General features: G+C 50.3%; 1 long non-coding RNA gene across 3 annotated transcripts; it reads right to left on the reverse strand.

The window, feature by feature from the left end:
- Positions 1–4,140: 4,140 nt before the first annotated feature.
- LOC127333487 (uncharacterized) lies at positions 4,141–9,170 on the reverse strand. 3 transcript variants are annotated; one of them, XR_011751948.1, is made up of 4 exons: positions 8,184–9,170; positions 5,207–5,555; positions 4,366–4,556; positions 4,141–4,297 (listed from the first exon to the last, which is right to left on the reverse strand). It is a non-coding gene; the product is annotated as an uncharacterized lncRNA (long non-coding RNA). The 3 variants fall into 3 exon arrangements; XR_011751949.1 differs by lacking the exon at positions 8,184–9,170 and having other exon boundaries at positions 5,225–5,745; XR_007871199.1 differs by lacking the exon at positions 8,184–9,170 and having other exon boundaries at positions 5,207–5,745.
- Positions 9,171–10,005: the final 835 nt, after the last annotated feature.

Raw genomic sequence — 10,005 nt, forward strand, 5'->3', positions numbered from 1 at the left:
CAATGTTTATCTGGTAATGATAAAAGGAATCTTGTAGAACTGGCTTGTGTTGTGCGCTCTCGGTTGAGGAGAGCGCGTGTCGAGGCACTTCCCCTCCTCAACTACCTCATTGACCATGTCCAGCAGTTTGAACAGCCTCTGCGGTGGAAGAACGCAACCACCACACTCATCGATCTTGGTGAAGAAGTTAGGCAGAGTTGGCGCTCCACAATGAGCACTGATGTGTTCCACAAAGTGTTAAGTGGACCTGCGTTAAGTGGAAGCCCTTCTCGCTAGCTGTAGGCGGCGTTTTTCTCTCGTTATTGCACCTGGATGTGTTTTGTTACTCCTTCCGTTATGCTCAGTAATGGAAGCCAGTCCCACTAAGGTGGGTTTCGTGTGAAAAAAAGATCATACATCCTCTACTGGATTGTCCCGCAGAGCTCGTACTTCCTATGAACGACGAATGAGCATCTACCTCATTGTGCCGCACACATCAAAGATTCTCATTACATGGCACATTACACAGAGAATAGGTATTCACATACACCTACATGCTAGCCCACACATTGGACTAAGTTCAGCTCCATACATACCATACAACAACCATCATTGTGATGCAGTATGCAACTCTGTCGTGGAGGTCAGCCCAGGGAAACAACGCCTCGCTGCTCGCCTAGCGCGATCAGAGAACAATATTATACCCAGCTCACTTCATCTGTGACCCCGGGAAGCAGTCTAGCAAGAGCTTTTCTTCTTCCATCGTCTTATCACCATCATCCATACAACATCTAAGAAAGGATGGCAGGTGATGGCCAGCATCACAGGAAACTAAAAGTAAATGGGGAACCAACCTCTTTCTTGAACAGTGCCCTTCAGGCTGCAGGTACCACCGGATCATCGTCCACTAAATCTCCAGCCTTGTCAACATCACCAGTAAGTTCTTTATATGTAGTCATGAACTGAACAAAGTTTAGGACAACCTAGAGGCACAGTGGAAGAACATATGACATCAGTACAGACCGCAACAGAGGGCGGCCGGGTTTGCAGTCCTGCATCAAGAGGGGTAGCAGGAAGCACCACTTTATTTTCATTATTACCACATCCTTCAAAACAATAACAATACATTGCACAACTGCATGAAACAAAATCAAAACTTGGGATTTTCTCCTCGAAATCTGCAGCCTTCCAAGAGAGCAGCACCATGCTTGGAGCTCCGTTGTGCAAGTTGCCTGGTGGTGTGTTTGGAAGGAGCCAAATAGTGAGTCCTTGAAGACCAAACCTACACCACGCATCATATCGTTGACCTGCTCCTTGAGGAGGCCAACAACTCGCGACGGGCAAGTTGAAAGCCCATCAGCTGATCCACGGACCCCTAGAACCAGTTTGATGCTTTGTTGAATTCGAGCTCCTGTCGCTTAATGACAGTTTTTTCAGTTCTTTTCTTTCACTGGAGTCTCACCAGGGCATGGTTATCTCTCTAATTCTCAATGAAAAAGTTGTGGTGTTAGCATTTTCGTAAAAAGAAAACCCTGCTAATTAACACATAGAAGAGAGACCTCACCACTCCCACTCGCTTGAACAACAGAGCCATCAAATGACTAAACTAATGAGGCAGATGCCCTGCCCATAACTACCAACACCGCATCAAGCTCAACAAAAACTGAACCGCCTTCAGGATAGAAGTTAAGGACCTGAAAACAAATGTCCTCCCTCTGGAATGAATGTCTCAACACACCGACATTGAAAAGACGTAACTCGGGAAAATGAATGTCAGGCATAGCAGACAACATGGCAAAATTCTCGGGAACGAAACGTTGGCGAGTTTGACTTGCCAACCAAACCACTGTTGGAAATAATCTTGTAGTTGCTTAGTAGTTAAGCTAGCAGCACTAGTTCAGTTTGGGTTTTGCTTGTAGCAGCAAAACGCCATCTAGACATTAGCTGTACTTGGTCGGCCACTGTAGCAGGTCGGTCACTGTAGCAGGTCGGTCACTGTAGCACCGACCTGAAAACCTCTATATAAGAGGCACCCAAGATGTAGCATATGTTGCTATATAATAGTGAAAGAGCATTTGTTGCTCAAGCAAGTTTCTCCCCTGTTCTCCTTGCTCATGTGTGTGTCCACTAAGAATGAGCTGAGAGATTGAGAGAAGGCTGCACCCAACATTTAGTATGGGTAGGAGCTAACATTTGGTATCAGAGCCATGGCGTTAGTTCCGCACGGTGCCGGTGTCGGGGGGAGCTCGGTGACGCTGACCTGCCCGGTGCTCACGCCGACGAACTACACCGTCTGGGCTATCAAGGTGGAGGCGATCCTTGATGCCCAGGGCGTGTGGGAGGCGGTGTCTCCGGCAGATGGCGTGGCGGTGGACGCGGCGAAGAACAAGATGGCGAGGGCACAACTTCTTGGCGCGCTGTCAGAGGACATCCTCATGTCGGTGTCGACGAAGAAGACGGCGAAGGAGGTGTGGGATAGCCTCAAGACAAGGTTCATCGGCGCCGATCGTGTCAAGGCTGCTCGTCTCTCGACTCTCCGAGGGGAGTTCGACCGGCTGTACATGGCGGAGGAGGAGCAGCTGGATGACTACGCCGGAAAGATCAGCGGCATGGCGGCAAGGTACGCGAGCCTCGGCTCGACACTCAGCGACGCCGACATGGTGAAGAAGCTGCTCGACACCGTTCCCGACCGGCTGTACAACGCGGTGGCCGGGATCGAGCGATTCAGACCCAGAGGAGATGGCGTTCGAGGAGGCGCTGGGCAGGCTCAAGACGTTCGAGGAACGCTCACGGCGTCGCGCGCAAGCCAAGGGCGTCGGCGAACAGAGTGACGGCCAGCTTCTGCTCACGGCCGCTCAGTGGGAGGTACGACGACGTCAGCGCGGCCGTGGCCACAACCACAACGACAGCGGGAGCAGCGTGGACTCAGGCGCGAGGGGACGGCGTGGCAAGTGCTGGAACTGTGGCGTTCGCGGCCACTTTTCCCGTGACTGCCCCGAGCCCAGGAAGGAGAAGGCGTTTCTCGCCAACGTCGACTGCGAGCCGGCGTTGTACTAGGTTGTGACTTGGGGGGGAAATAAGCCACTTCGTGCGGTGTCGACGACCAGCGTGTTCGTGCGCGTCTAGGTGGTACGTGGCCGTGGTAGGAGTGCCTAGCTTGTCGTGCGTCAGAGAGCGTTGGTGATCTGTTGAAGGCCTGCGGCGTTGTGCGCGTTGGAGCGTGTTGTGCGTGCGGCCGGTATGTGCGGATCAAGCAGCCAAGTGCGCGTCTCAAGATGAAGTGGCAGGAAGAAGTTGCGGCGTTGGTCGCCGTTGAACAAGGAGATCCTGGAGACGAGGAAGAAGATGACAAGATTAGGGGGGTGATTGTTGGAAATAATCTTGTAGTTGCTTAGTAGTTAAGCTAGCAGCACTAGTTCAGTTTGGGTTTTGCTTGTAGCAGCAAAACGCCATCTAGACATTAGCTGTACTTGGTCGGCCACTGTAGCAGGTCGGTCACTGTAGCAGGTCGGTCACTGTAGCACCGACCTGAAAACCTCTATATAAGAGGCACCCCATATGGAGAGTAACTTGTAAGCCAAGATGTAGCATATGTTGCTATATAATAGTGAAAGAGCATTTGTTGCTCAAGCAAGTTTCTCCCCTGTTCTCCTTGCTCATGTGTGTGTCCACTAAGAATGAGCTGAGAGATTGAGAGAAGGCTGCACCCAACATTTAGTATGGGTAGGAGCTAACAACCACAACCCGCACCACCAAAGAAAACCATCTCAACAGATGATCCGTGTACACACTACGATAAGAATCTGAAACCTGTGATACAACAGCAAAGAGAGACATAATCCATCCCAAGGCTTAAGGCCTATATGTTTTTCAGAAAGTCAAACTATGTTAAGTTTGACTAAGTTTTTATCAAAAATCATTAACATGAAAAGTACAAAATCAATATCATTAGATAGATAATGAAATATGTTTTCATATGGTACCTACAAAATATCATATTTGTTCATAAATTTTTCTAAAAGTTTGGTCAAACTTTACTTCGTTTGACTTTCTGAAAAAATATAGGCCTTAAGCCTTGGGATGGAGGTAGTAAGATACAGAAGACCTGGCAAAAGAAGCGAAGAAAATAAATGGATAAAGAATCGGACACGCCTGGACTGGCATTCTTGCCACCACATTTACCTTTGGAACACATGCACCCAGATCCTTCTTGTAATGCTTTGCAGCTACACTCATCACAGGGCAGAAAGTCAGAACCCAACATCCCTGATTGGGCTGCAACACGCCAAATCGTAATCTTGCATCGAAACTACATACCCTGCACAACTAACTGTCAGCATAAACAAATCATGAGATAAAACAGATAGGCTAAAAACATAAACATACCGCGGTAACTCGCATGTTCATAGGAAAGAGCTCAGACATGCTTTCAAAACGCCAGGCCTTCTCGATAATAACTCAATTGGGTACACAGATCCCACCAGCGTACACACCAACACAATATGACATGAGCCTAAACACCTAACCTAGGTAGGATAGTAACACATCAGGCATGACCACCTCCTTCCATATTTATCCTAAATATCCAACGGCACATATTAGTACAACAAATGGGAGAGAAAACTGGTTATCACATTAATGAGGAAACCACTTGTCTCCAATCAACAAAGGTCGATACTTCATGAAAGGCATACTAATCTTGGTCATTGCAAGGCAATAATTTTCATGAGCTGTTAGGAGCTATCTTAATAATTTTCTCATAATGTGCATTAGAAAATAAAACCAAGGATCCAAACACAACATCCAAGTGGTAGTAACAACCAGACCCTGTGGCTAGCAATAAAAATAGTGCAAAATTCTACGTCAATGGTGCACTTCATTTTCCTCAACCCAAGAAAAAAACCCACTATATTCAAACAAAGCCTTCAACCAACAGTTCAGACAATCTGTAACTGCAGCTAATAACACCTATGCAGCGATCCCTGTGAGTATACAACAACCCATAACTCTGCAATGCAGAATGTTTGTTCACTGCCTCCAAAAGGAATGAATAATCTATTAAGTATAACACACTTGCTGCCAAAACCAAAGGAAAAAAAATCACATGCTATCTTTTTAAAGTTTATGTGCCATGCTATTACAAATGAGGAAATGTTGTGCCACCATAAGTCAGAATCTCGCAAAAAGCAGCTGAAAAATAACAAATAGCAAAAACTTCAATACATACATAAAAATGCCAGCTTACGATTATTATTATTCATTCACAAATACGCTGCCAGTTGATTATCCGCCAAAAATATGCATGAATGGTCATGTTTGCAACATGCACTGATGGAACAAAAATCCTCTAAGAATAAGATGTAGCCTAAATCAGAACTGAATGCTCGCAAAGGTTAAGCTTACTGCCCGTAGGAATTGATCGAAAAATTACAACACAACAAAATAGTTACACATGAGTACATACCAAACCTTGTATCTGTAACACCCAATGTTCTTCTTGGAGTTCGTTGGCCTTGACACCAGGATTTAATCATCCGTTCTTCTGTGTGAGCGGAGACAGTACCGGTGGAATATTCCTGAAAGGCCAATATTTCTTATATGTATGCTCTTGTTGCGTGAACAAAACACATATTAGTTCTCGAATGGGTGATGTGCAGACCGATACAATAATTCTGCATATTTAGTGCTTATGGTTTCTCCATTAGATTCGCCGTTCGCTAACCTTGATCTCAGGTGGGTGATGTGTTCTACCTAAAACTATACTGTCACTAAGAGCATCTCCAACAGGCGCGCTAAAACGCGGCGCGGTAAACCTCCGTTTCGCTGCGCGGTAAACAGATAGCGCGCGCTGGGCCGGTTTTTCCCCCCCAGGACGCGCCAATATGCAGCGCGTGCGTGGGCGGTAAAAATGGTCCTCCGCCGGGCGCGGCAAAATACAGCGCGCGCGGGCGCGGGAAACAGTTTTCTACACTACTATGCATCTCAGAAGATCAAATACTCACACATAAATCATGAAACAAATGATGTACCATAATTTAAATGGGAACAAAGTGCAACACACATCACATAGTTCAAGAACGACACAAAAAATGACGTAGTTCAATAATGACACACGACATATGGTTCAAATGGACAAAGTGGAACACACAATTTGCATATCACAAATGCATATCACACTTCCGCATTTTTCAAGTCAACACCTTCTTCTTCTTCCTCATCTTCTTGGGTTGAAGGAGGAATAGTAGCATTCATGGAAGACACGAAGCCTCCCGGTGGTGCTCCCATACTCCCATACACACCACTCACCGAGCCTCCCATAGTCCCTCCAAACACTCCTCCATAGGTTGGTCCTCCCATGCCGGCCATGCCTCCATAGCCTCCCATGCCGGCCATGCCTCCCATGGCGGGCATGGGCATGCTTCCCATGCCGGCCATGCCTCCCATGCCTCCTCCAAACGTCGGCATGCCTCCTCCAAACATGTCGGCCGTGGGTGTGTTCATGTTGGCCATCAACAATCTCTTCTTGGCCAACACTTCGTCGCGAGCAAGGTTGATGTACTCCTTTTGCCTCTCATCCATTTGGGAAGTATCCATGAAGAAAAGCTTCCTCTCCTCCTCCGCTAGGCGTAGATGCTCCTCGGTGGCTTGCCTCTTCTCCTCCAAAGCCAACTTCCTGTCCTCATTGGCGGCAATCCTCTCCTCCAAAGCGGCTCTCCGAGCTTCAATAGCATCCATAGCCTCTTTCTACATTGCAATGAAATTCATTATTATCCAGCTAGGTATGCATCTAAACTACAATTTGGATGAAAAGTAGTGTTTTTTACCTCTCGGGCATTTCATCATGCACCGTATGTGCGCCCGCGCGGCTGCCGGACGGAGGCGCCGGCTGACTCGTCGGAGGAGGAGGACGAGGAGGCGTCTGGTTCGTCGGAGGAGGAGGCGGCTGCGGCCGGCGGGAGACGGGCGCCTTCGCTTTCTTCGGCGGCGCGACGGAGGCGGCACCGATGGACGGCCGTTTGGTCGACGACGCCTTCCTCCTCATCGGCGCGGCCCGCGCGCTGCCGGCGCCCTACGCGGCTGCCATCTGCGCGGCGGCTGCGCCAGCGTGCAGTGCCCCGCGCGGCGGGACGAAGAGCGCGCGCACAGCTGCCGTTGTGTTGGCGCCGTCGCTAGGGTTTGGCGCATTGGGCGGCGGCGCGGCGGAGGGTGGGACGGAGTAGGGAGGAGTCAGTGGGTTGCCGGAGGGACCATCCATCGTCGGGATTGCGCCGGCGGCCGCGCGGAGACGACGGATTGGGCGCTCGGGCGGCGACGCGGAAGGGGAAGTTTCAGCGCGGGGAGTTTTTCGCGCGTGGACGAGCGATGCCGCGCGTTGTAGCCGGCGCACAAACTATGCCGCTCGCGATAGCGCAAACCCGCCCGCGCCCTAAAATTTTTACAGCGCCGCGCGGTTTGCTTCGCCTGCTGGAGGGCCGATTTTCCTCCCGCGCGCTGCAAACCGGCAGTTTTTATGCCGCGCGGGCGTTTTAGCGCGCCTGTTGGAGATGCTCTAATATCATGGCCCCGTGGTCTGACCTAAACAGTGGGCTGTTACGAATAGTATTACAATTTTTCTGGCAGAATCAAGCCAACCAATTATAGATTACAATCAGTTTCTTGAAAGCTGAAAACAAAGTACATGTAGGACTCTGCTGCCTGTTGGAAACCAAAGTTGGTCACCACTAAATATTATTTTCTCAAACAGTATTGTCCTCTTTATCCCTCTAACAATCTTCTGTCAGTTGGTGGCAAGGTGGGCTAATTATCAGCTACAGGCCTAAACATAACCATTTTAGTATAGCAAATGATAAAGAAAAAACCAATCTGTGATGTCGCATGAGCATTTTTTAAATCCTTCATTACCATCTAGCAACCTTCTTCTGTACCCCATAGAAAGAAAAATCGGGAATCGCGAACATTTAACAGAGTCTTCTTATATGAAATGTAACATGTTCAGTATGCATTCCATATCAACAATGTGAAGAACGGACTGTATAGGCTGGAGTATCTAATTAGCCGTAATCACTAAATGCATACAGTATAATGTAAGAGCCTAATGTAATCACAAACTAAAACAACATGTTCATATAATTTACTGAACCAACCAAAACCTGGTCAATCTAACAATATCCGAATAGATATGAGCAAAGAAGAAAACAACTTACAACTTTGTGAGAGGAGAGAAGACGCGAACTGACTACTGACACAACGATTTAGGCCTGGAAGACCACACGGCCGTGGTTGTATTCCCTTGCCTCACTTCCCGTGTTTATATTGATGTCTGCGCGCGGTCGACGCATCAGTTGCCCCAGCTTTCTCCTTCTAGAAGAGAGCCAGAGGAAATACGAAGGGAACTCCTCCGCGAGCTCTCCCGATCAGCGCCTCTGCCACGGAGCCATTCCAGGCAAGCCAGCACGCTCCGCTCCGGCGATGCCGCCACCGTGCTCCCCTCCCACCTTGGACCCGGGGGCGCCGGGTCTTTCCTCCCCGCGCGGCCTCGACCGTCCCTGCGACCCAGCCACGGGAGGGCACGAAGCGAGCCAGGGGGCTCACTGCCCAAATCCGGCAGGGGAGGCGGAGCTCTCCGGCCAGCCCTCCTTCATCGCCCAACAAGCCTCCAAGCGGCGCCGGCCTTCTGCCACGCGCGCAGCAGCTCCGTGTGGGTCGGATCGGGGAGGGGCGAGATAGGGCTGCCTCGCGAGACCTCACACAATCAATCCCCGTGTTTGGCCGCCAGGCTTCTATATAGAGAGGATACAGCGGGGGAGGAATGAAGGTCTCCGGGGTGGCTTGCCGGACACCTATGTAGTCAGCCACGGAGGGGAGGACGCGCGGGGAGACGGGAGGAGAGGAGAAGTGACGGCTAGCGAGGAGTGAAATCCGGTGGATTAGTTTTTTCACCGCAGAATGACTCGACCTCTCCCCCTTCTCGTTCCTGGTGCTCGTTCTTCTTTTCCCGGTCATCTCGAGCGGCGGGGAGCGGCGGACGCAAGGAGGAAGTAGTGGAGAAGCAGTGGCAAGAACCAGCAGGCCGGCAGCACCCGGAGAAGATCCGCTGGAAGAGAGAGAAGACCCGCCTCCAGTTAGAGAAGAAACGCCTCCAAAATCGCCGGAACCGAGCCGAGAAGATCTAGGGAAAGAAATCATCATGATCGGTAAAATCTGGCCGAGGCAATAACGCTGGACATACAACAACTTCGCGCCGTGCGTGCAAATTAGTACAAGAACTTGCAAAATGGGGTGAACCGGTACATCAACTTGTAATCCATGTGCAAAATTGGTCCAAAACGTCATGGTGATTACACGTGGCACTGTTTTATTTGCACGAAACCCTCAATGTTTGACAGAAATTAGGGCGAGTACCTAAGGTACTCAGATGCCTTTTTCTTCTGCCCATCGGTGGCCTCCGTTGTCTCCATATCATCTGCGTGCAGTGCAGGAGCGCGCCCACGGGCGACGGCCAGGGCAGAGCAGCACCAGGGAGATGCCTGTGTCGAATTCTTGCGCGGTTTTGGTGCTAGTGGCTGGGTTGGGTCGTGGGTCACCGCTTCTCTTTCGGCTGCAACGGGTTTATGCATGTAGCGCGGCGGCGAAAGTGAATGGAAGGTAGGCTAGCGAGAAGAGCGCGCCCGATGGCGAACGAGGAGGCCATCGTCGTAGAAGATGGCGCGGGCTAGCAGTGATTCTTGTGACGCGCGCAAGACACGCTTGTCTCAGCCCAGCCTCCGCCGGCCGGCAGCCAGGCATGGCACGCCAGCGCGTGCAAAATTTAGGCGGCTTGCCGGCATTGCAGATGTATTCTTCGGCGAAAGCAACGTTGGAGAGCATGGCCGCGCTCATCTTATGCTCCTGCGACGACATGATCGCGAAGCTGGATATGCACTATATGCGGTGGCACCATGCATGTAGTCGTCCTTAGCGAGATGCCGGTGTCACACAGTTGACTAGGACGCCCAAGGTGCATGCTAGGCGCGCCGTGCACACGCA

This window comes from Lolium perenne, chromosome 2, assembly GCF_019359855.2.
Source record: "Lolium perenne isolate Kyuss_39 chromosome 2, Kyuss_2.0, whole genome shotgun sequence".
In the NCBI taxonomy this organism is placed as follows: domain Eukaryota; kingdom Viridiplantae; phylum Streptophyta; class Magnoliopsida; order Poales; family Poaceae; genus Lolium; species Lolium perenne.